General features: G+C 39.0%; 1 protein-coding gene across 2 annotated transcripts in view; it reads right to left on the reverse strand.

The window, feature by feature from the left end:
* KCNH1 (potassium voltage-gated channel subfamily H member 1) overlaps nucleotides 1–27,659 on the reverse strand; it is a 453,746-nt gene that overhangs the window by 192,637 nt on the left and 233,450 nt on the right.

Genomic DNA, 27,659 nt, shown 5'->3' on the forward strand with positions numbered 1-27,659 from the left:
GGTGCTACTGGGCCAGGAAGAGTGCTACTCACTGCACACATGGACCTGCCACAGCAGCAACTGGTGCAAAAGGGCAGCGGTGCAATCTTAACTCACTGCAACCTTGAACTCCTGGGCTCAAGTGATCCTCCCACCTCAGCCTCCCAAGTAGCTGGGACTGCAGGCTCATGCTACCATGCCAAGCTGATTTTGTGTTGTTGTAGAGATAGGGTCTCACTAAGTTGCCCGGGCTGGTCTCGAACTCCTGGTCTCAAGCAATCATCCTCCCTCAGCCTCCCAAAGTGCTGGATTTACAAGCCTGAGTCACCATGCGTGGCCAATATTTTCAACAGTTAGAGGCAGGAATGAAAAACAATTCCTTTTTGCTTTGCTCAAAATAAGTATTTGTGAGCATCCACTTAAGAGTTACTGTGCTAGATGCTGGACATACAAATAGAAATAAGACCCAGTTCCTGCTCTTGTGGAAAGGGCAACATTAGAGAAATGTTCAGGAAATGGAGCAAAGGCCCTTATCTCAGCTTAAGGAAGTCTTAGCTCACTATTGTTTGGCTGAATCTCAAAAATGTACAAACCAACAGGAATGTCCCCTTCTTCCCCACAGATTCCCTGAAGCCAGTGAACTGTATGGCAGGAAAACCAAATACTAACTGTGAGTTGCCCTGTCCTAGAAGGCAAGAGAAGGGACTTCAGGGCATGCATGTCAAGTTAGGCTTTGATGACTTGTGTTAGAAGGTTCAGGAAGAAAGGAGCATCACTTATCCCCTATGAAAAAAAGGAATGGCCAAGAGACCTTCCTTGAATCCATGAAGAGCTTCCAAAAGGAAAAATTTTAAGTTTAGGGATGATAAGGAGCAGAAAGGCTTGGTCTGCTTTACCTGGTGAGCCTATCAATGTACCCATCAAGCACATGCTCGTTACCCAGCAGAGTGTTGGGCACTAGGGGGTGAAGGAGGATAGAATCTAAGATTACTTTTAGCTCTGAAAACCTCAAGACCATTTAGGTTAGGCTCTTCATTTTACAAAAGACCAAGTGCAGACCCAGAATAGGCCTTATCCAAAATCACATTACTAGCTCTTGAGTACAGGATTACTAGCAGGCTGCAATCTGGGAAGATGGCTGAAGTACACTCAACACTATATAAAACTCCAACATCAGTACTTTGGGCAACATGTAGTCACCAGAGGTTTCTGAGCTGGTGACCAGCTTAGTCAAAACCACTTTCCCCCTTGATAATAGTAAATGCCATTTCCAGTTAAGTTACAGATGACAGATTTTAAGTAATGTTTCCATGTCTATGTGTGAGATCTGAATGGTACCTCCATTACTGGCATTACATTTTATTCCTCAACCCTCCTCTTCACAGCTCTTATTAGGAAAGCACGGAAAGTCAGGTGATGAGGCCCACAGGAGCTGTGCCTTGCCAGTGTTCCCTCATGAAAGGCTGCAGCCAGAACTGTGTCCTTCCTTCTTGATGCAGGTCTCTATGCTTAACTTGTTCACCCTCTGTTCCAGAGCATTAGGTGCTCCAAGTGAAGTACTTTTGAATTCTGTCAACCCTGACCTCTCCCCTGTCATGTAGAAAGGCCTCAAGTGGTAGTTTCTGGGGCTACTGATCATACAAGCACATGCACCCTTCTCAGGAGAGGGAAATTAGAAAACTTGCTAACTAGAGGTGCCATGGCAGGTGCCAACTGGATCAGTGCAGGATGGAATAGCACATTCCAGAGAGCCTCATGAGTCCACTGCTAAGGGTAGAGCTAATTTACAAGAAACATGCAGAGGGTTTGGCTGGATCCCCTCTGATACTAACTGAGCCCAGCTCTCATATGGCATGGAGAGCCTATGGCATGGAGCGGATGGTGCTGGGGCAGGCTTCCCTCAGCCTGACAGCAGAGCAGCTGTCTCTACTATTGAGCCAGGTGTGACCCCAGAATGCCGTCTCTACCCCCTCAGCATGGTGGCAATGCCATGGCAGTGAGGATATGGGGAATGGGGAGCAGCTTAGGGGAGACTAAGGCATTGCAGGGCTGAGGTCCACTATGCAGCTCCAGGTCCCCCTACCATGCTCCTTCAAGAACGGAGTTGGTAGCAAAAGATTATCACCAAGTTCCTCTCAACTCAGCAAAACAAGTGGGGAAGTGAGAAAAGAAAGGAGGAGGAAGATAGCTTCCTGTGCTGTGAGGACTAATTGCAAGCAAAACATGTGTCAGCTGCCACTGCACACAGTAAACACTCAATGGATGGTAACCTTAAGGGTTTGGGCTGCACCTTTAGTGCCCAAATCCTATGCCTATGGAGGGACTGAGGTACTTGGACAACAACAATCAAGGCAGGTAGAGAAAATCTTAGTTTTGATTGTACCAAAACAAATCACCTCACCCTTAGCAGAGTAAGACAACTAGCATTTTACCATGTTCACTGATTCTGAGCATGAGAAATTTAGAAAAGGCCCAGCAGGATGGCTTGTCTCTGTTTCTTGACATCTGGAGCCTCATTCAGAAAGATTCAAAGATGGGGTAACTTAATTGGAATCATCTATGAGCCATAACTGGTGGTTGACCCATGCTGTCAGCTATAACCTGAAGCTGTAAGCTGGAACACCCATACATGGCCCTTCCATGTGGCTGTGTGAGTTTCTTTACAGAATGGTAGCTGGGTTCCTTTTTTTTTTCTTCTTTTTTTTTTCTTTTTTTTTTGAGATGGAGTCTTGCTCTCTCTCTCAGTCTGGAGTGCAGTGGCGCAATCTCGGTTCACTGCAAGCTCCTCCTCCCAGGTTTACACTGTTCTCCTGCCTTAGCCTCCCAAGTAGCTGGGACTACAGGTGCCCGCCAACATGCCCGGCTAATTTTTTGTATTTTTTAGTAAAGACAGGGTTTCACCGTGTTAGCCAGGATGGTCTCGATCTCCTGACCTTGTGATCCACCTGCCTCAGCCTCCCAAATGCTGGGATTACAGGCATGAGCCACTGCGCCCGGCCGGTAGTTGGGTTATAAGAGTAGGTGTCCCAAATAAATCACGCAGAATCTGTATGACCTTTGATGACTTAGCCTATCACTATAATGTGACTTCTGCCATAGCCACAAGGTTTTCCAGGTTCAAGGGCAGAGAACAAGTATCAAAGGCAAATTTTTAAAAGAACACGTGGAATGGAAGGTAATATTAAAGCTATCTCTGGAATATACAATCTGCTTCATTTGTCAGGCTAAATATATGCTCCCATAGTCTCCCAATGCAGAGATATTATGTGCAATGTCTGGAACAAATATTTTCATATGACAGCTCATTAATTCAGTCTTTACAATAATACTGCAAGGTAGTTTATTATTACTCCATGTTTTACCTGAAACTGAGCTCAAAAAGTTTAGACATCTTGACCAAGGTCATATAGTTTTTAAGCACCAAAGCAGTATCAAATTCAGATCTAAATCTGTTAACTACTTATTAAAACTCAAAGCTCATAGTCTTTAGAGGACATTTTGGGTCAAACTAAATGATCTTGGGTTCTAGGGCAGTAGGAATAAGGTGGCAAAGAAAAAAAAAGGCAGCTGTTCATTTGATGCCTAAATGTTCACAGTGTACATACAGTGCTGAAGCTAAGCTTGTAACTCTTAAGTGTTATTTTTTTCTAATAAATGCATTTTATGTAAGGGAAGACTTTGAAAAACAGTATCTCCAGATAGAATGGAAACTGGGCCACCTTACTAGTCTCTCCTACACCCCAATCGCATTTTCCAAAGTAGAGAGAAAGGTACAGTTCAGAACCTCTGTTTTTCAAACTGGAATAAGGCCCCTCTCTTACTTTTCCCCCAACTCTTTAAGATAGATCATTTTTATTTTGAAACTTAGCCTAGATTGTGGGGCAAAGAACAATCAAATGAAACGGGTGAATTCCCATTTTATTCCTTATTGTCATTCTCTATCTCAGGTAGCTGATGGATCCAGGCTAAATGTGAGTCAAAAAGTATGTTACAGATCAGCTTTAGTTGAAAAAAAAATGGGTATATATCAATACAACTCAATGGGGGAATAAAAACTTTTTCAACAAATAGTGTTAAGACAACTGGATATCTGCATGCAAGTGAATGAAGGTGGACCCCTACCTCACACCATACACAAAATTTAACTCAAAATGGATCATAGTCTTAATTGTAAAAGCTAATGCTCTAAAACTCTTAGATGATCATATAGGGGCAAATCTTTATGACCCTGAGTTAGACAAAGCCTCCTTAATTGTGACACCAAAAGTACAGTCTACAGAAGAAAACTAGATAAATTGGACTATGTGAAAACCTAAACTTTTGTACTGCAAAAGATACCATCAAGCACGAAAAAATGCAACTCACAGACTAGCAGAAAATATTTGCAAATAAAATACCTCATAAGAGATTTGTATACAGAATATATTATAAAAAAACTCATAACCCAATAGTGAAAATATTAATAACCCAAAATAGGCAAAGGATCTAAACAGACATTTCTCCAAAGAAGATATAGAAATGGCCAATAAGCACATGAAAAGATGTTCAACATCCCCAGTCATAGGGGAAATGCAAATCAAAACCACAATGAGACATCACTTTACACCCATTAAAATGGCCATAATCAAAACAACAAGTGTTAGTGATGATGTAGAAACATTAGAACACTGAAATTGTTGGAAGAATGTAAAGTGGTGCAGATGCTTTGGAAAAGTTTAGCAGTTCCTCAACATGTTAAATATGGAGTTACCAAATGACTCAGCAATTCCACTCCTAAGTCTATACCCAAAAAAGGCAGAAACAAATGTCCATATGAAAACTTGTACATAAATGTTCAATAACGTTCAGAGGAGCATTGTTCATAATGGCCAAAAAAGTGAAAACAGCCCATATACCTGTCAACTGATGAACAAATGAATTAGATGTGGTATAGCCATACAATAAAATATTATTCAGTAATAAAAAGGAATGAAGTACTGATAAATGCTACAAAATATTAGAACCTTGAAAATGTTATTCCAAGTGAAATAAGCCAATCACAAAAGACCACATATTGTACAATTCTATTTATATAAAGTGTCCAGAACAGGTAAATCTAGATTTAGAAAAAGTAGATTAGTGGTTGCCTAGGCCTACAAAATGTGAGGAGAAATGGAAAGCGACTGAAAATGGGTATGGGGTTTCTTTCGGGAATTATGAAAATGTTCTGAAATTGATAGTGGTGATGGTTGCACAACTCAATAAATGTACTTAAAACTACTGAATTGTACATTTTAATTATGCAAATTGTATGGTAGGTGAGTTTTATTTCAATATTTATATCCACACACACATACACATATATGTTTACACACACACACACACACACACATATATATGTCCAAAGCAAATTCATATTAAAGTGGGGGCAATGTCAAGAATAGAAAACCACCCACAGATGCTCCTCTGCTTTAGCCTGACATGTGGCTATGGGACCAAAGGTACTGTGAAAAACAATTAGACGGTGCTTTCTGAAAAACAATTTTATTGAGGTATAATTTACATGTGACAAAGTACTTCCATTTGAATTCATAGCTTGATGTGTTTTCACAAATGTGACCACCATATAACTAACACATTCAAGATACAGGATATTTTTTTACCCCAAAAAAAGTCCCATGTGCCCCTCTGTCCCAAAATGACCAGCCCTAGGCAACAATTGAGCTACTTTGTCATTTTAAGTAAGTTTTGCCCTTTTCTATAATTCCAGATAAATTAAATCCTACAGCATGTACTATCTGGGATCTGGACTGTTTTATAACTCAGGATAATATATTTGAAATTCAACCATGTGTCATGCATATCTCTAATACATTGCTTTTTTATTGCAGAGAGTATTCCCTTATATAAATAGACTAAAGTTTGTTTTGCATTTATCTGCTTAAGGACATTTGATATTTTTCCCTAATTTTAGTTATTATGAACACTGATATACAAGTTTTTGTGTGAACATATGTTTTCATTGCTCTTCGGTAAATGAACAGAAGTGGAAACACCAGGTCTTATAAGTGTATGCCTAACTTTATAAGAAATTGCCAAGCTGATTTCCAAAAATGTTAATACTATTCTACGTACCCACAAGCAATATATGTAAGTCTTTTGAATTTTATTCATCATAGTGGGTATCTCATTGTAGTTTTCAATAGCCTTTCCTTGATGACTAATTAAATGAAGCATTTTTTCATGTGCCTTTGGCCATTTACGTGTGCATGTGTGTGTGTGTGTGTGTGTGTGTGTGTGTGTGTGTGTGTGAGAAGTGTCTGTCCAAATCTTCCGCCTATTTAAAAAATTATTTTTAATTGAGTTGTATAAGTTTTTTTTAATACATTCGGGATTCAAATCTTTATCAGCTTAGTCTGTGGCTTAAAATTTCATTTTCTTAATGGTGTCTTTCTTAATAGTGCCTTTGATAAAGTCCAATGTATCATTTTTTTGCTTTTGTTTCAAATGTCTTGTGTCCTAAGAAATCTTTGCATATGCCAATGTTGAAAAACTTCTAGTTTTACAGTTTTAATTTTTATGTTTCAGTATACTACCTATTTTGAGTTAAATTTTGAGTCTAAAGGGTTGAAGTTCATTTTTTGTATATGAACATCCAATTTTGTAGAACCATTTGTTGAAAGACTATTTCCCCACTAAAATATCTTCTTAACAACATTTCATCACAAGATTCCTCATTTCCCTTTTATAGTCACACCTACTTCCTTCCAACTTTCCTTTAATCCTCTTCTCATTAACTCCTACCAACCACTAACCTGTTTTCCACTTCTATAATTTTGTCATTTCAAGAATACTGAATATATGGAATCATAAAGTATATAACATTTTGGGATTTGCTGTTTATTCTTTGCATTTATCCATGTATGATGCTCTTCCTTCATTTGTATAGATTTAAGTTTCACTGATAGTGTTTGTCTTGCATCTGAAGAACTTGCATCTTAAGTCCACTGGTGAATAATTCTGTCAGCTTTTGTTTGCCTGAAAAAGTTTTCATTTCATATTTATTTTTGAATGGTATTTTTATTGGATATAGAACTCTAGGTTGACAGTTTGCTGTTTTCGTTACAGCTCTTTAAAGATGTGATTTCATTTTCTTCTCATTTAAAAGTTTCTGACAAGACATATGTGAGTATTGTTATCTTTGTTCCTCTGTATGTAATTTTTTTGTCAGCTCTTAAAATTTTCTCTTTATCAATTTTGTTCAGTAATTTGATCATGAACTCCTTTGTGTTTTATCCTTCTTGGAGTTGTTGACCTGCCTGGATCTGTGAGTTTATAATTTTCATAAAATATGAAAAGTTTTTAGCCACTAGTTGAAATTTTTTCTGCCCTTCATCCTTTCTGGGACTCCAATGACATGCATATTTACAACAGCTGTTCAAAAGACCCTGTTTGTCAATTCTATTTTCTCTGTCATTTTAGGTCTATTTCCATTAACTGATTTTTCTCCTAGTTATGGGTCATGTGTTTTGTTTTGTTGTGTTGTGTTTTGTTGTGTTGCTTTTAGGCAAGCCTGGTAATTTTGGATTGGATGCTGGACATTGTGCCTTCATATTGTTGACTGCTGAATACTGTCCTCTTTAATGGATGTTGAACTGTGTTCTGACTGGCAGTTAACTTAATTACATATCAGTTTGATCCTTTTTTAGGCTTTATGAAAACTTTATTAAGTAGACTTTACTCTAGGGCTTATTTAGTCCTATAACTAAGCTGTGACTTATTTTGGAATGCCGTCAATATTAAGCAGGACCCTAAACCCTGGCTGGTCATAACTCAAACTTCTACCAGCCCTGTAATGCCTCTGGAAATATTCAGCTTACAGATACCTGGTAGTTCTTTGCCTGGCTTATGCAGTTTCAGCCTACATATAGCAGTGAGCTGCAGTTGCAAGAGGAACTCTGTAAAGATCCTCAGCGTTTTCTCTACTGAGCACATTCCAGCCACTCAACCTCTTCAAATTCAAATTTTTGTCTTCTCAACTCTGTGATATCATGCTCTTCTCGAGTGTGTATTGTGGTCCAGAAAGTATCTCCGGGCAGAAAGTTGGTATTATCACAGGGCTTATGTCATTTGTTTCCCTTCTCTGAGGAGTCACAGAACTGTACTAATTACCAAAAGGAGTTTTTATAGATTTTTGTCTGGTTTTCTAGTTGTTTACAGTAATAGAGTAAGTCCAACTCTAGTCACTCTCTTGTGTCTGGAAGTAGAAGTCACTGATATTATCTATGTTAATACAGTGAAAAAAAAAAACCCAGTGTTGTCCCTCTCTCCATCCTCACCCCCACACCTCCACTGCTAATACTGTCTCTGTGATGTGCAATATCCAAGGCTTGATTTAGGTCTAATGAATATCTCTGAGAACACAGTACACTTTGGGTTTCCCAGCACAAGAATTGAAATGAAAAAAGCACAGGGTACTCTCCCAGCTGAGATTCTCAGCCTCTTTTTTCCCCTACTGTGAACAGTGTCACCCAGGTGCCCTCACTCACCTATTTTAAATACACTCGCCAACTCTGCTAACAGCTTCAGCCTCTGTTAATCAGGTAGCTTTTCATTAACGTTCTTATCCTTGTCCCAGCATCTTATTAGTCATGCTTTATTAGTAGACATGTTAAGTCTCAAATCTTAGTTCCTGTTAGCTTCTCAGTATCTGTTGTCAAGTTGAAGATCTCAGACAGAAGGAGATAAGAACTGGTTCATTACAGAGTGACTCTTTCTAATAAATCTCCTTGGTTCTCTATGATACTTATATATTCTTCCCACTATAGTTGCCTTTTTCTCTCTATTTAGAACCAATACAAATCATAGAAATGAGATCATTCAGCTTAAGGGTATATTATCTTCACTTCAGCCCGTCCTTCTTTAAGATGAACAATGCTGTCTTTAGATTCTGATACTGGCTCTGCCACTTATTAGCTGGATAGCCCCAGACAATTGACTGACTGAGTTTGTTTCCATACTTACGGAATAGGAAAAATATATTCTGCGTATCTCACGGAGTTTTTTAAGGATTAAGCAAGATAATCTGTGTTAAGTACTTTATATAGTGCCTGCACCATGGTAAATGCTTAATAAATGTTAGCTATGATGACAATGATGGTGATTAAAATGGCCTTTCCATACACTCTGCATACCATCCCTCTGACTGACCTGAGGATTATAATTATTCCCTAGCTACTAGCAAAGAAGTTTCAATTTCCCTTCACTTCTGCTTTTAAACAGTTTTCTCCTATTTTACAAAAAAAAAAAGAGTGTGTTCTTTTCTTCCCTTTTCCAGCTCTTCATAAACACAGTGTATTAGTCCATTCTTTCATTGCTATAAAGAAATACCTGAGACTGGGTAATTTATAAAGAAAAGAGGTTTAATTGTCTCATGGTTCTGTAGGCTGTACAGAAAGCATGATGCTGACATCTGCTCAGCTTCTAGGGAGTCCTCAGGAAACTTACAATTATGGCAGAAGACAAACGGGGCACAAGATGTCTTACATGGCAGAGGAGGAGCAAGAGAGAGAGTGGGGAGGTGTTACACACTTATAAACGACCAGATCTCATGATAACTCACTCACTCACTATCATGAGAATAGCACTGACCAGATGATGCTACACCATTCATAAGAACTCTGCCCCCATGATTCAATCACCTCCCACCAGGGCCCACCACCAATAGTGGGGATTATCATTAAACGTGGGATTTGGGTGGGGACACAGATCAAAACCATATCACATGGTTTTTCATTTCTATGACTCTTCTATCCAATTTATTCTTAATTCCCTTTAATCAAGCTTTTATCCTCAATACTTTAATTTTCTGTAAAAGTTACCAATCATCTCTGAACCACATTAAATGTTATTTTCAAAGTCCTACTATTCCTTTCAAGTCCTACTGGGCTTTCTGTAGCTTTTGACAGAATTGTCCATTTTCTCAATTTTGGCTACCATGACCACTGAACTATCATTTTTCATTTTCTACTGGTGGCAGATTAAATTACTGCTATTACTTCTTGCTTCCCCTAAGCAATATTATCCATTCTCTTGCAATGGCCTTGTATGTAACAGAATCCCCTGCTTCTTGTCTTTCAGGCTTGACCATATGACTTTGAAAAATGAGATATTGGAAGGCATATCATGAACAAAGATTTGAAATGTGCTTGAATAGTTGGAGTTTCCCTCTTTTAAAAATTTTTTATTTTTTTAAATTTTTTTTCATTTGTTTTTAGAGAGATCTCACTCTGTTGTCCAGGCTGGTGTTCAGTAGAGTGATTATAGCTCACTGCAGCATTCAACTCCTGGGCTCAAGTGATTCTCCCTCCTCAGACTATCATGTAGCTGGGACTACAGGTGCATGCCACTGTGCCCAGCATTTTTTTTTTTTTTTTTTTTACTTTTTATAGAGATGGAGAGGGTCTCACTGTGTTTGCCAGGCTGGTCTTGAACTCCTGACCTCAACTATCCTCCTAACTCAGCCTCCCAAAGTTCTGGGATTACAGGCATGAGCCACCAGGCCCAACCCTAGGGTTCCCGCCTTATGCCCCTGATTCAAAGACATAAAAAGAACAGAAAAAAAAAAAAAAACAATAATATGTGAGTCAAGTCACTCCAGATACAGTTGACAGTAAATAATCATAGGGAGATTTATGAAAATGAAAGACTTAAAGAATTTCAGGCTGGGCGCAGTGGCTCAAGCCTGTAATCCCAGCACTCTGGGAGGCCAAGACAGGAGGATCACGAGGTCAGGAGATCAAGACCATCCTGGCTAACACGGTGAAACCCCATCTCTACTAAAAAATACAAAAAACTAGCCGGGCGAGGTGGCGGACGCCTGTAGTCCCAGCTACTCGGGCGGCTGAGGCAGGAGAATGGTGTAAACCCAGGAGGCGGAGCTTGCAGTGAGCTGAGATCCGGCCACTGCAGTCCAGCCTGGGAGACAGAGCGAGACTCTGTCTGAAAAAAAAAAAAAAGAATTTCAAAAAGTCAAACAGACCAATAATTACAATAGACAATGAGATAGTCATGAAAAAATAGATAAAATATTGTAAATATAATTCAGTTAAGTGGAATTGAGAGGCTATAATTCAGTTCTTAAAGCTTCTCAGTGATTCTAATATGCAGCCAAGTTTGAGTCACTGGTCTCAGTTTTGATAGTTTAAGTTCAAGGCTGGGGATTAGTTTAGCCCTAAGCATGTGACATAATTCTGGCCAATGAAGCATAAAGGAAAGTCTACTGAGGTTGGAGAATAGAAGTTTCTTGGAAAGTTTCTTCACTTTTAAAAGGAGTCAAAGAAAAAAAAAGTCTTCTACATCTGCTGGGCACTGTAGCAGCTGCATGTAGCCCTGGAAGTCTGGCAAAGGGTAATGCCCACGTGGAGGTAAAGGACAGGAAAGACAGAAGAAATCTGATGCTGTCTTTGAGTCACTGAATTAAACAGTGCTGAAGAAGCTGTACATTAGGGCATCTCACAATGTAAGAGAATAAATTTTCCTGCTGTTTAAAACAATTGAAGTTAGACATTTCTATTATTTATAGATGGAAGCATCCTGATACTATGACTAGCAGGATTTATCCTAGGAATATAAGAAGTGGCCAATATTAGAAAATCTGGCAAACATGCCATACTTTCTTCTGTATATATTCCAGAATAACTCTCTCAAAGGTCTCATGGAAACATGAACAGGGATATTCATCACAACACTGTGGTACCAAGGCAACAGAGGAAACCTAAGTCCACCACCGGGAATTAGATAAGTAAAATGTAGTCATTTTGCACAGCACTGAATATTGTGCAGAACCATGTCAGGAACAATACAATAGATTTGTATATTTTTTCATCAATATATACACACAAATTCATATACATATAGCAGCATATATACATATATATAGCAGCATACATACATATATATATATATCAGCATAGCTATAATGCCAAAGATCATAGTGTCTAATGAAAAAAAAAAAGAAATATATTCATAGCACAATATCTTTTAAGTAAATTAAACTCATATACCCCTACAAATACACATACCTCACTGTATATTTCTCAGGGATACATATATCTCAAAATATACAGATTGAAGGCAGAATGGTGGATTAAAGGGGTAAGAACAATAACAAAGAAACAACCAAGGTTGATAGTGTTCCATACACTTAGGAGTATGATTAATTCAGTTTCCTGTACTTGAAGGGAAGGAAGGAGGAAATGGAAGAAAGGAAGGAGAAAGAAAAGAAGAGAAATGGAGACCTATCAATGTAATTCACCACATTAAGAATTGAAATGAAACATATGATTCTTCTCAAGAAACACAGAGCATTTGATAAAACTTTCATGAATTATTCTTAATAAGCCAAGATTAGAAAAGCAGTGCTTTAATCTGGAAAGAATATCTATCAGAAACCTGGAGTCCAAATTACCTTCAATGGTAAAATTTCAAAAGCTTTCCCATTCAAGTCAGGAACAAGCAAGGAAACCTATATGACCACCGCTGTTGAATATTCTACCGAAGGTCCAAAAAATACAGTAGGAATGAAGAGTTGTAATGATTAGAAAATGAGTTAAAATTCTAAGTGTAGGTTATATATTTGTCTATATGGAAAATGGAAGTCAATAATGAGTAAAAGTTATTAGAACTATTAGGAGGGTTTAGGAAACTTGCTGTTTATAAAATCCACACACAAAAATCAATAGCAATATTTTGGCTGGGTGCAGTAGCTCACACCTGTAATCCCAGCACTTTGGGAGGCCAAGGCGAGCGGATCACTTGAGGTCAGGAGTTCAACACCAGCCTGACCAACATGGGGAACCCTATTTCTACTAAAAATACAGAAAAACTAGCTGGGCGTGGTGGCAGGTGCCGGTAATCCCAGCAACTCGGGAGGATGAGCAGGAGGATCACTTGAACCCAGGAGGTGGAAGGTGCAGTGAGCCAAGATCACGCCACTGCATTCCAGCCTGGGCGACAGAGCAAGACTCCATCTCAAAAAATCAACAACAACAACAACAACAACAAAATAGCATTACTTTAAGAAGCAATAATCAATTAGAATATCTAATAAGAAAAAACAGACCATTCATGATAGCAACAAACAGTGTAAAATATCTAGGAATAAAACAAAAATGTGCAGAGCATTTATGGAGAACATTATCAGGACTACATCACAGGAAATGTTTAAAAATTCCTGAATAAATGGAGAAATAAATCATTAATTACAAAACCCAACATTATTAAAATGTTAATTCTTCCCAAATTGTATTAAAAATTTGGGAAGGTTGCAAGCAAACATCCAAGAGTTTTCAGAGCACTTAAACTTACTTGAAAATTCCAGCATAAGGTCAATAATATATGAATAATTAAGACAATTGTTAAAAGAACAGCAAAGAGAACTGACCCACCAGTTAAAATATATTAAATGTCTATATTAATTAAAACAGTAGATGTGGACACAGTGATATACAAAGATTGGTAGATCAAAGAACCCTAGAAACATCTCTGGTCGGCATCTCAAATTTTACAATTCGAAACCTGAATCCTTCATCTACCGTCCTCTCATCCTAAATCTACTTGTCTCTCTGCTTTCTCCATTTCAGTTGACAGCCACTGTTTGGAATTTGGTTGTTTAACAGTAGGAAAATTTCTTCTTCCCATTTCCCTAGGATTCAATTCCTAACTCTGCCATAATGAGACAGGTTAAGACATATTCCCTGAAATTACACTACAGCCAGGGCTAACTAGGTCTATGAGAAAAATTGAAATCTTTTAAATGCTCTTCTCCCTACATCTACAGAGATCCCCTGAGGTTCTCCTTTCTCTGTGGGGTCTTTGCTTTTATAAGCTTCTCTTGAGAGGCATTGAAAATGGGACAGCATTTAACATAAACAAGCTGAAGAGGAAACCAGTGCAATCCCTGTTCTTTCAAGGAGCCATAAAGCGATGAGTAGCACAAAGTGCTCAGCTCTGTATGGGGCAGTGAAGGACATCTAGTTTTCTCATGGAAACCCTTAGCACCCTTGGCGTCACTAAGTGCCATTATACCCCTCTAAGTGCATGGTCAAACGCAGGCATAATTTGTTCTGCCTCCAGAGGATTACAGTAAAAATTAACTCAAAATGGATAAGTATACCAGATTGCTTTCTCCACCCTGCCTACCCAAGCATTTAACTTTACTGCTCAGTCTCAGAGATAATGAACTCATAGGTACTTCTCTCTTGAGGGAGATCTAAGTCAATTTAGCATGACTTTAATCCTCTGAATTAAAAAAAAAGTCACACAAAGACTGAATCCCATAGTTCACCAATCAGGACAAACACTTTGCAAAAAATGCCATTTGCTTTTGCAGGTGGAAAACTGCTTTCTAGAAATTTACTAATTAGAGCTGTAGTTGATGTGGTCATTCATATGAGCAAGAAGAGAAAGAGAGAGGAATAGAGCAGAGACGTAAGTGGAACATGGAAGACTGGGTTGCAGGAGTCTGAAGCAGGACACTGACTGCAGTCTCACAGAAAGTCTCATAGGTGTATAAAACAGCAAGGGAAGTGGCTCTGAGTCTCAGCTGCCCTGAGGGAGGATGGATGATGCTGAAATCTCAGGAACTGGGCAGGTCATCAAAGCAGGTAGGGCAAAGAATGCATTTCTTTCACATTGAAGTCACATGATGCTCCATTTTCCACACTTGCATCAGGACCCATCTGCTTCATGAGAAACATTACTGACAATGACGGAACCCCCATCACTATCCAAAAGTTCCTCTCAAAATCTGCTCCCATTTTCACTGCACTATTCCATACCATTTATTCAATCCATTTATTTTACAAATAACTGAACATGTCCTATGTACATATCATGGTACAACCTTCTGAAGAAAGTATAAAGATATCTATAGCCTGTGTACTCAGCTCCCCTAACACTGGGAATAAATATTATTTAATTTTTTGTTTTCTACACTAGGTCATTAGCTCCAGATGGCAGGGACCTTACCTATCTTGCTCATCATTGCATTTCCAGCATGATACCACCTGATATACAGGTGATAATGAATAAATGAATGATCTCTTTCCTTCTGTCATTAACAGTGTAAGTCAAACACAGATGCAAGAAATTAATTAAATGCATAAATAGCAAAGTAACTTAATTCTCTTCCTGAATTATAAATCTGGCATATGAATTCAATATTATACTCAATTATTTATGTATGTTGGCCATATTTGAACTCATAAGTCTCCAGCTAAAAGAAATCATTTAGATATTGCTTTTTGAAAGGTGCCAAATTACATAATAAAGGGATCAATGCTCCAAGAAGATATAATAATCCTTAATGAGTATGCATCTAACAACAGAGTTTTAAAGTACATGAGGCAAAAACTGATAGGACTGCAAGGAGAAAAAGATGAATCTACTATTACTGTTAGAGATTTCAATACCCTTCTGTAATAAATAGACATACCCAGGAGGCAGAGAATCAGTAAGGATACCAATGAACTCAATGGCATCATTAGTCAACTAGATAAAAGGGACATGTAGAGACTAATTTGCCCAAGAACAGCAGAATACACATTCTTCTCAAGCTCACATGGAACAGTCACCAAGACAGAACACATTCTGGGCCACAAAAGACATCTTAACAAGTTTAAAAGAATATAAACGAGGTAATGTCTGCTCTCAGATCATACAATAGAATTAAACTAGAAATCAACAGAAACATAGCTGGAAAACCTTGAAATACTTGGAGAATAAATATAACTCTAAATAACACATGAGTCAAAGAAGGAATATCCAGAGAATTTCAAAACTACTTCAAACTAAAATAAAAAAAAAAAAACTTATCAAAATTTGTGGGATGCAGCAAATACAGTGCATAGAGGAAAATTTATAGCATTGAGCACCTATATTAGAAAAGAAGAAAGATCTAAAATCAATCACCTAAGCTTCCACCTTAGGAAAGTAGAAAAAGAAGAGCAAATTAAATGCACAGTAAATGGAAAAGAAATTATAAAAGGTAGAGCAGAAATCAATAAAATTTAAAAATCAATAATCAATAAAACCAAAAGCTGGTTTCTTGAAAATATCAATAAAATATATAAGCTTCTAGCTAAGCTAATTCTAAAAAGGAGAGTGTTGCAGGAAGTCAGGGACCCTGAACAGAGGGACTGGCTGAAGCCGTGGTAGAAGAACATAAATTGTGAAGATTTCATGGACATTTATTAGTTCCCCAAATTAATACTTTTATAATTTTTTATGCCTGTCTTTACTGCAGTCTCTGAACATAAATTGTGAAGATTTCATGGACACTTATCACTTCCCCAATCAATACCCTTGTGATTTCCTATGCCTGTCTTTACTTTAATCTCTTAATCCCATCATCTTTGTAAGCTGAGGAGGATGTATGTCGCCTCAGGACCCTGTGATGATTGCGTTAACTGCACAAATTGTTTGTACAGCATGTGTGTTTGAACAATATGAAATCTGGGCACCTTGAAAAAAGAACAGGATAACAGCAATGTTCAGGGAATAAGGGAGATAACTTTAAACTGTGACTGCCTTGTGAGCTGGGCAGAACAAAGCCACATTTCTCTTCTTTCAAAAGCAAATAGGAGAAATATTGCTGAATTCTTTTTCTCAGCAAGCAACATCCCTGAGAAAGAGAATGTGTCCCTGAGGGGAGGCCTCTAAAATGGCCACTTTGGGGATGGCTGTCTTTTACGGTTGTAGTCAAAGGGATGAAATAAGCCCCAGTCTCCCGTAGCACTCCCAGGCTTATTAGGACAAGGAAATTCCCACCTAATAAATTTTGGTCAGACCGATTATCTGCTCTCAAACCCTGTCTCCTGATAAGATGTTATCAATGACTACGTGTGCCTGAAACTTCATTAGCAATTTTAATTTCGACCCGTTCTGTGGTCCTAGGATCTCACCGTGCCTCCATTTGCTTTGTGATATTTTATTACCTTGTGAAGCATGTGATTTCTGTGACCCACACCCTATTCATACACTCCCTCCCCTTTTGAAAATTGCTAATAAAACTTGCTGGTTTTAAGGTTCAAGAAGCATCACAGAACCTGCCGACATATGATGTCTCCCCCGGACACTCAGCTTTAAAATTTCTCTCTTTTGTACTCTTTCCCTTTATTTCTCAGACCAGCGGACACATAGAGAAATAGAAAAGAACGCACATTGAATATCAGGGATGGGGTTTCCCCGATAGGAGAGAGGGGACGTAAATTACTAATATCAGAAATGAAGGTGAGTACATCACTACAGACCTCATGAACATTAAAAGGATAATAAAGGAATACTTTGAACAACTCTATGCTCATAAATTTGATAACCTAGATGAAAATGACCAATTCCTTGAAAGACACAATATGCCAAGAAGAAATAAGCAATCTGAAGCGGTCTGTATCTATTCAAAAATTGGATCAATAATTAATAACTTCCTAAAACAGAAAGCACCAGACCCAGATAGGTTCACTGGTGAACTCTATCAGACATTTAAGAAATAAAAAGACAACAATTATCTATGATCACTTTCAAAATATAGAAACAGAATACTTCTGAACTCATTCTAGGAGGCCAGAATTACACTAATGCCAAAACCAAACAAAGACATTACAGAAAAGTACACTCTTATATCTCTCATGAATAGAGATGCAAAAATCCTCAACATGATATTAGCAAATTAAATCCAACAATGAATAAAAATAATTATACAGCAAAAACAAGTGGAATTCCAGATATGCAAGGCCAGTTCAACATGCAAAAATTAATTAATGCAATCTATTGCATCAACAAGCTAAAAATGAAAAATCACATGATTATATCAATAGATGCAGAAAAAGCATATGACAAAATCCAATACCTATTTCTGATAAAAACTCTCAGTAAACTAGTAATACAGGGGAACTTCCTCAACTTGATAAAGAATGTCTACAAAAAACCTAAAGCTAACAACATAGTTAATGGTGAGAAACTCAAAAATTTCCCACTAACATTAGGAACAAGGTAAGTATGTCTCTTCTCACTACTGATTTTCAATATACTGAAACTCCTAGCTAATGCATTAAGATAAGGAAATACAAGATATAAAGATTGGGAAGAAAGAAATAAATTTTTTTGCCGATTACATAATTCTATATGCAGAAAATCTGAAAGAACTGACAAAAAAATCTTTCGGAATTAATAGATTATTATAGCAGAGTTGTAAGATACAAGGTTAATACATAAAAATTACTTTTCAGTATGTCAGCAATGAACAGATGGAATCTGAAATCAGAAACACAGTATCATTTATATTAGCACCCCTAAAAATGAAATAGTTGTAACTCTAACAAATGTGTATAAGATCTACGTAAAGAAAACTACAAAACTCTTACGAAAGAAATCAAAGAACAAAATAAATAGAGAGGTAGTCCATGTTCATGGTTAGGAAGGCTCAATATTGTCAAGACGTCAGTTCCTCCCAAATTGATCTGTAGATTTAACACAATTCCAATAAAAATTCCAAGCAAGTTATTTTGTGGACATCAACAAGCTGATTCTAAAGTTTATATGGAGAGGCAAAGGACCCAGAATAGCCAATATAACACTGAAGGAGAAAAACAAAACTAGAGGACTGACACTATCCAACTTCAAGACTTACTATTAAAAGCTACAGTAATCAACAATACAGTGTTGGTAAAAGAATAAATAAATCAATCCATGCAATAGTATAGAAAGCCCAGAAATAGACATACAAATATAGTTAATTGATCTTTGATAAAGGAGTAAAAGCAACAAAGGAGAAAAGATAGTCTTTTCAACAAATGTTGCTCAGACAACTGGATATCCACATGCAAAAATATGAAACTAGACACAGACCATACACCTCTGACAAAAATTAACTCAAAATAAAGACTTACACATAAAATACAACCATACAACTTTCAGAAGAAAACTTAGGAGAAAATCTAGATCATCTTGGGTTTGGTGATGACTGTTCAGTTGCAGCACCAAAGGCACAAGAAAAGAAATAACGGATAAGGTGGACTTCATTAAAATTAAAATTTTCTCCTCTGTCAAAGACACTGTCAAGAGAATGAGAAGGCAAGTCACAAAATGGGGGAAAAAATTCCAAAAGACATATCAGATAAAAGATTGTTTCCCACAATAAATAAAGAACTCTAAAACTCAAAAATAAAAATGAAATCCGATTTTAAAATGGGCCAGACTTAATAGAGACCTTATGAAGGACAATAAACAGATGGTAAGTAAGCATATCAAAAGATACTCCATATCATATATCATCAGGGAAATGTAAATTAAAACAGTAACAGGATTTTTTTTTTTTTTTTTTTTGGAAACAGAGTCTCGTTCTGTCGCCCAGGCTGGAGTGCAGTGGTGCAATCTCAGCTCACTGCAACCTCTGCCTCCCAGGTTCAAGTGATTCTCGTGCCTCAGCTTCCCGAGTGGCTGGGATTACAGGCATGCTCCACCATGCCTGGCTAATTTTTGTATATTTTGTTGAGATGGGCTTTCACAATATTGCCCAGGCTGGTCTTGAGCCCCTGAGCTCAAGTAATCCGCCCACCATGGCCTCCCAAAGTGTTGGGATTACAGGCGTCAGCCACCATGCCCAGCCAAAACAATAAGAAGACATCTTTACACACATATTAAAACGGCCCAAATCCAGAATGCTAACTACATCAAATGTGGTAAGATTCTGGAACTATGGGAACTCTCATTCATTGCTGGTGGGAATGCAAAATGGTATAGCCACTTTGGAAGACAGTCTGGTGATTTCTCACAAAATTAAACATACTCTTACTATACAATCCAGCAATCATACTCCTTGTTATGATTGGTAACATACTACTTACTCATATGAATTGAAAATTTATGCCCACACAAAAACCCGCACATAGATATTTACAGTAGCTTTATTCATAATTGCCAAAACTTGGAAGCAACCAGGATGCCCTTCAGTAGATGAATGGATAAACTGTGGTACATCCAGACAATGGAATATTATTCACTGTTAAAAAGAAACGAGTTATGAGGCCATGAAAAGACATAGAGAAAACTTAAATGTATATTGCTATGTCAAAGAAGCCAATATGAAAAGGCTACTTACTGTATGATTCTAACCATATGACATTCTAGAAAAGGCTAAACTATAGAGACAGAAAAAATATCAAATGTTTCCTGGAGTTAGAGGGATGAGGGATGAATAGGCTGAGCACAAATTTTTAGGACAGTAAACTATTCTGTATGATCCTATAATAGTGAATACATGACATTATACTTTTGACCAAACCCATAGAGGGTACAACACCAAGAGTGAACCCTAATGTAAACTATGGACTTTGAATGACAATGATGTGTCAATGTAGTTTCATCAACTGTACCAAATGTATCACTCAGGTGGGAGATATTGATAATGCTGTGCATGGCAGGGGGTTAAGAGATACACGAGAAATCTCTGTACTTTCCACTCAATTTTGCTGTGAACCTAAAACCACTCTAAAAAATAAAATTCTATTATAAAATTTTTAAAAAATTTAAAGAGGTGCCCAAAGGAAGTGGTTTTCATAGACACGTGTAGTCACGGGTACAGATACCAAGCAGGTAAGCAATATTCCTCAAATGGAGATTGAGCAAGGGTCATCCTCATCTGGGTGTGGGAGAAAAAAGTTAAATTCCCATCAAGGGAGGAGAGAATATCAGGATAGCTTCAGAGAAAGTCAGCTCTAGATAGAATCACCGTACCCCACCGCCATTGTATAACATCTAAACTCATTCCCCAGATTTCAGGATCAAAAATAGCCCTCGGAAATCAACAGTGCTCAGATAGACGGAGGCTTGCAGATGCCAGAACAGGCTCACATGACAAACCCACCTCCACCCCCTTTACTTCAAAGTATGGAACTTTTAAGATTAGAAGAGGAACTTTCTGGTTCCTTTGCTATGAGTCAGAGATGCTTCTGGTGTACTTGGAGCAGGCAAGAGGAGGAAGAAAGCACAAACATAAGGAGGATGAGGAGTAGGAGGGAAAAATCATTTTCTTTTCAGGCTGAATATGCTCACTGGAAGATTGCTGAGGTGTTTCTCTTTGTTTGGAAAGAAAAACTCAATGCTTGCATCTAAACTACATCCTAATTAGAAGCCACATTAGGCAAAATCTCTAAACCTTTTCAGCCCTGAGAAGCAAAAGCGTCATCACATTATCACTCTGCAAAATTGAATCATTAATACACAGTAAAAACATAGAAACTGTGAAAAAGACTGTGAAGTATGCAGCCACAGGAATGCATTATGGAAGAATGAGTAATAAGCTCCAGTAGCTGTGGTGGTGGTTATAATGAATAAATCCTACCCTAACAAATGAAGTCACCTGATTCTCTTCCTAAATTACAAATCCAGTAGACCAGAGACAAGTGCTAGGTATGATGGTGGGGAAGCAAGCATTTAGAAAAACTTCCAATCCAGAGGTCTAGGCTTTTTCGGAGAAATGAATGTAAATGAATTCAGTTATACGTGGAAAGCTCAGCACCTTAGAGCAGCAAATGTGTGCTAATGAAGGCAAAGGATCCCAACAGAGCTTTGCTTCTGATAGAGAAAAGCTCTTCTTTCCTGGCTAACACATGTGAGGCTAACCTAGTCTCCCTGTCTTAGGCATGTTGGTCCTTGATCACCAGAGGCACCAGAATGGATTTGGGGGTGGAGGAGTTTCTCTATGAACACATCCTTGGCACTAGAAAAATAACACAAAGCATATATCCTAACAATTGTTGGCCTTCTTCATGGACAAGGCACAATTTGCTTCATGTCCTGTTATGGGATGGCATTGGGATTCTAGAACCAGAAACTATGTTTAAATATTGACACCACCATTTACTAGCTATGCAATCTTGAGCAGGTTGCTTAATCTCTTTGCATCCCAGCCAGCCTGGCTCAAAGTGCATATAAATTATATTTTATACTTCATAGTGTTATTGAGAGGATTAAGAAGAGCCATGCAAAAGGCTTTGTAATGTGTAAAGAAAGAGCTATACAAATTCACAGGTTTGTTATTCTGTCTTGGACAGCCCATTTTCATTAATGCCAAGCAAGCTTGGTGAAGGTTGAACTGTCCAGGAAAAGAAACAGAATATCTATAGACTCAGAAATACAAGATGTTCAATAGAAATTTATTACACTGATGAATAACTGAACAAGATTCATCAAATGATTAAACTTGGATGGTGAAACCAAGGGCCTAGATTACATCTGGTCTGAGGCAAACCTCTTCCTCCCAGCCCATGCTCTGGACAGTGATTCATCAGCCTCTCAGTTCTACAGACACTAACAGCTCTAAGCCATGTCCATGTCCTTGGATGCCTATGTCAGATCTAGTGAGAGGCATGCACAGAAAAAGAACTAGGGTGCAGAGAAAACATGGCAGAGAAATTGTTGCATCCATAGGCGCATGCATGCATAGAGCATGGTCATTATTGAAAGGGACAGAGTTGTCAACAGTCCTCACTCTAATGGCAAGTACAAACCAAGCCCCACCACAGGCATCTTTGGCTTCAATAGCATCAAGTCCAACAATGTGGTATCTACATCAAAGCAACCTCCTTCTCAAAAGAGCTTTGTTACTTGAGAGGATCCTCTCTTTCCTACACAACTAGCACCTGCAGCCTGCCTGGAGGTTTACAAAGCATTCCCGTATCTGTTATCTCAGTTAGCCTGTGAGAATCCCATGAGGAAGGCAGATACGTTCGTTTTAGCTCTGTTTTATAGAGGAAGGTGCCAGAGTTCAGAGAGTTTAAATGTCTTTGCCCGAAGGCACATAATTTATAAGTCATGGAGCTAGGCCCTCAAACTCAAACCTGACTTCAGATCCTAGAATGATCTTTCCTCAACCTCAGGATTACTCCTCACGTACTTTTGGTGAGAGAAGAGCAGCAGCACCCAAGAAATTTGTCTGCCATCCTCCATGCCTGTTCACTCTCCCCAGGCCTGGCCTGGAACCATACTTGCTTCAGAGAGGGAGTCACTCCCCTACCAAAGCTGTGCTGGAAGAGCTGCTAGACATCTCTCCAGAAATTGCCCTGCTCTCTGCCAGGCATTCATGGTACTATGAACTGCAATTCCTGAACTGATGGCTTAATGGAATATTCAGAAGACTGTCTTCCATCTCTTCTGGAGGAGACACCAGGCAGAGAGAAAGAAGTCAGTCATTGGCCTACTGTGAGTCAGCTTTACCCTTCCAGGACCAACTCAGGGCCGAAGTTCACTCACAGAGCCTTAGGCAGTTACTCAAACTTCTGAAGGGTGATTTCTCAATTTAACTATCTGAAGCCACACTTTTCCTATTTGCCTTCAGTAGGCACTGCCAGTGCACACAGATCCGGACTGAGGCCAAGAACAGACTCTGACCATAACCCCCTTATAATGGATCTTAAGATGGCTGAATAGGAACGACTGTGGTCTGCAGCTCCCAGCAAGATCAATGCAGAAGGCGGGTGATTTCTGCATTTCCAACTGAGGTACCCGGCTCATCTCACTGGGACTGGTTAGACAGTGGGTGCAGCAGCCCATGGAGGGTGAGCAGAAGCAGGGTGGGGCATCACCTAACCCAGGAAGCACAAGGGGTCGGGGAACTCCCTTCTCTAGTCAAGGGAAGCCCTGAGGGACTGTGCTGTGAGGAACAGTGCACTCTGGCCCAAATACTATGCTTTTCCCACAGTCTTCACAACCTGCAGACCAAGAAATTCCCTTGGGTGACTACGCCACCACGGCCCTGGGTTTCAAGCACAAAACTAGGTGGCCATTTGGGCAGACACTGAGCTAGCTGCAGAAGTTTTTTTTCATACCCCAGTGGTGCCTGGAACACCAATGAGACAGAACCATTCACTCCCCTGGGAAGGGGTCTGAAGCCAGGGAGCAAAGTGGTCTAGCTCAGTGGATCCCACACCAATAGAGCCCAGCAAGGTAAGATCCACTGGCTTGAAATTCTTGCTACCAGCACAGCAGTCTGACTGGGATACTTGAGCTTGGCAGGGGGAGGGGCGTCTGCCATTACTGAGGCTTGAGTAGGCAATTTTCTCTTCACAGTATTAAAAAGCTGTGGGGAAGTTCAAACTGGGTGGAGCTCACCAGAGCGCTGCAAAGCCAATATACCCAGACTGCCTCTCTAGATTCCTCTTCTCTGGGCAGAGCATCTCTGAAAGAGAGGCAGCAGCCCCAGTCAGGGTCTTATAGATAAAACTCCCATATCCTTGGGACAGAGCACCTAAAGGAAAGGGGTGGCTGTGGGCACAGGTTCAGCAGACTTAAACATTCCTGCCTGCTGGCTCAGAAGAGAGCAGCGGATCCCCCAGCACAGCACTTCAGCTCTGCTAAGGGACAGACTGCCTACTCAAGTGGGTCCCTGACCCCCGTGCCTCCTGACGGGGAGACACCTCCCAGCAGGGGTCCACAGACACCTCATACAGGAGAATTCCAGCTGGTGTCTGGTGGGTGACCCTCTGGGACAAAGCCTCCAGAGGAAGGAACAGGCAGCAATCTTTGCTGTTCTGCAGCCTCTGCTGGTGATACCCAGGCAAACAGGGTCTGGAGTGGACCTCCAGCAAACTCCAGAAGACCTGCAGCAGAGGGGCCTGCTTGATAAAGAAAAACTAACAAACCAAAAGGAATAGCAACACCACCAACAAAAAGGAGTTCCACACCAAAACCCTATTCAAAAGTCACCAACATCAAAGACCAAACATAGAAAAACACACGAAGATGAGGAAAAACCAGTGCAAAAAGGCTCCAAATTCCAAAAACCAGAACGCTTGTTCTCCTCCAAAGGATCACAACTCCTCACCAGCAAGGGAACAAAACTGGATGGAGAATGAGTTTGACAAATTGACAGAAGTAGGCTTCAGAAGGTGTGTAATAACAAACTTGTCTGAGCTAAAGGAGCATGTTCTAACCCAATGCAAGGAAACTAAGAACCTAGAAAAAAGGTTAGATGAATTGCTAACTAGAATAACCAGTTTAGCCAAGAGCATAAATGACTTGATGGAGCTGAAAAACACACCACGAGAACTTCCTGATATATACACAGTATCAATAACTGAATCGATCAAGTGGAAGAAAGGATATCAGATATTGAAGATCAACTTAATGAAACAAAGCATGAAGCCAAAATTAGAGAAAAAAGAATGAAAATGAATGAACAAAGCCTCCAAGAAAAATGGGACTATGTGAAAAGACCAAATCTACATTTGATTGATGTATCTGAAATTGACAGAGAGAATGGAACCAAGTTGGAAAACACTCTTCAGGATATTACACAAGAGAACTTCCCCAACATAGCAAGACAGGCCAACATTCAAATTCAGGAAATACAGAGAACACCATAAAGATACTCCTCAAGAAGAGCAACCCCAAGACACGTAATTGTCAGATTCACCAAGGTTGAAGTGAAAAAAAAAATGCTAAGGGCAGTCAGAGAGAAAGGTTGGGTTACCCACAAAGGGAACCCCATTGGACTAACAGCAGATCTCTCAGCAGAAACCCTACAAGCCAGAAGAGAGTGGGGGCCAGTATTCAACATTCTTAAAGAAAATGATTTTCAACCCAGAATTTCATATCTAGCCAAACTAAGCTTCATAAGCAAAGGAGAAATAAAATCCTTTACAGACAAGCAAATGCTGAGAGATTTTTGTCAACACCAGGCCTGCCTTACAAGAGCTCCCGAAAGAAGTGCTAAATATAGAAAGAACAACCAGGACCAGCCACTGCAAAACATACTAAATTGTAAAGACCATAGACACTATGAAAAAACTGCATCAACTAATAGGCAAAATAACCAGCTAGCATTACAATGACAGGATCAAATTCATACATAACCATATTAACCTTAAATGTAAACAGGCTAAATGCCCCAATTAAAAGACACAGACTGGCAAATTGGATAAAGAGTCAAGACCCATCAGTGTGCTGTATTCAGGATACCCATCTCATGTGAAAAGATGCATATAGGCTAAAAATAAAGGGATGGAGGAGTATTTACCAAGCAAATGAAAAGAAAAAAAAGAAAAGCAGCAGTGGCAATCCTAGTCTCTGATAAAACAGACTTTAAACCAACAAAGATTAAAAAAGACAAAGTGGTAAAGGGATCAACACAACAAGAAGAGCTAACTATCTTAAATATATATATGCACAATAAAGGAGCATCCAGATTCATAAAGCAAGTTCTAAGAGACCTACAAAGAGACTGAGACTTCCACACAATAATAGTGGGAGACTTTAACACCCCACTGAGACAAAAGATTAACAAGGATATTCAGGATGTGAACTCAACTCTGGACCAAGCAGACCTAACAGACATCTACAGAACTCTCCACTCCAAATCAACAGAATATACATTCTTCTCAGCACTACATCACAGTTATTCTAAAATTGACCACATAACTGGAAGTAAAACACTCCTCAGCAAATGCAAAAGAACAGATATCATAACAAACAGTCTATCAGACCACAGTGCAATCAAATTAGAACTCAGGATTAAGACACTCACTCAGAACCACACAACTACATGGAAACTGAACAACCTGCTCCTGAATGACTACTGGGTAAATAACAAAATTAAGGCAGAAACAATAAGTTCTTTGAAATCAGTGAGACCAAAGAGACAACGTACCAGAATCTCTGAGACACAGCTAAAGCAGTGTTTATGGGGAAATTTATAGCACTAAATGCCCACAGGAGAAAGCAGGAAAGATCTAAAATCAATACCTTAACATTACAATTAAAAGAACTAGAGAAGCAAGACCAAACAAATTCAAAAGCCAGCAGAAGACAAGAAATCACTAAGATGCGAGCAGAACTGAAGGAGATAGAGACACAAAAAAACCCTTCAAAAAATCATTAAGTCCAGGAGCTGGTTTTTTGAAAAGATTAACAAAATAGACCACTAGCCAGACTAATGAAGAAGAAAAGAGAGAAGAATCAAACAGACACAATAAAAAATGATAAAGGGGATATCACCACTGATCCCACAGAAATACAAACTACCATCAGAGAATACTATAAACACCTCTATGCAAACAAACTAGAAAATCTAGAAGAAGTGGATAAATTCCTGGACACATACACCCTCCCAAGACTAAACCAGGAAGAAGTCGAATCCCTGAATAGACCAATAACAAGTTCTGAAATTGAGCCTAACAACCAAACAGCCCAACAGGCTGAAACAGCCTAACAACCACAACAAAACCCAGGACCAGACGGATTCAAAGCCGAATTCTACCAGAAGTACAAAGAGGAGCTGGTACCATTACTTCTGACACTATTCCAAACAACAGAAAAAGAGGGACTCCTCCCTAACTCATTTTATGAGGCCAGCATCATCCTGATACCAAAACCTAGCAGAGACACAACAAAAAAAGAAAATTTCAGGCCAATATCCCTGAAGAACATCGATGGAAAAATCCTCAGTAAAATACTGGCAAACCGAATCCAGCAGCACATCAAAAAGCTTCTCCACCATGATGAAGTTGGCTTCATACCTGGGATGCAAGGCTGGTTCAACATATGCGAATCAATAAACATAGTCCATCTCATAATCAGAACCAATGACAAAAACCACATGATTATCTCAATAGATGATAGATGTAAAGAAGGCTTTCAATAAGATT

Source organism: Macaca mulatta, chromosome 1 (genome assembly GCF_049350105.2).
Source record: "Macaca mulatta isolate MMU2019108-1 chromosome 1, T2T-MMU8v2.0, whole genome shotgun sequence".
In the NCBI taxonomy this organism is placed as follows: Eukaryota; Metazoa; Chordata; class Mammalia; order Primates; family Cercopithecidae; genus Macaca; species Macaca mulatta.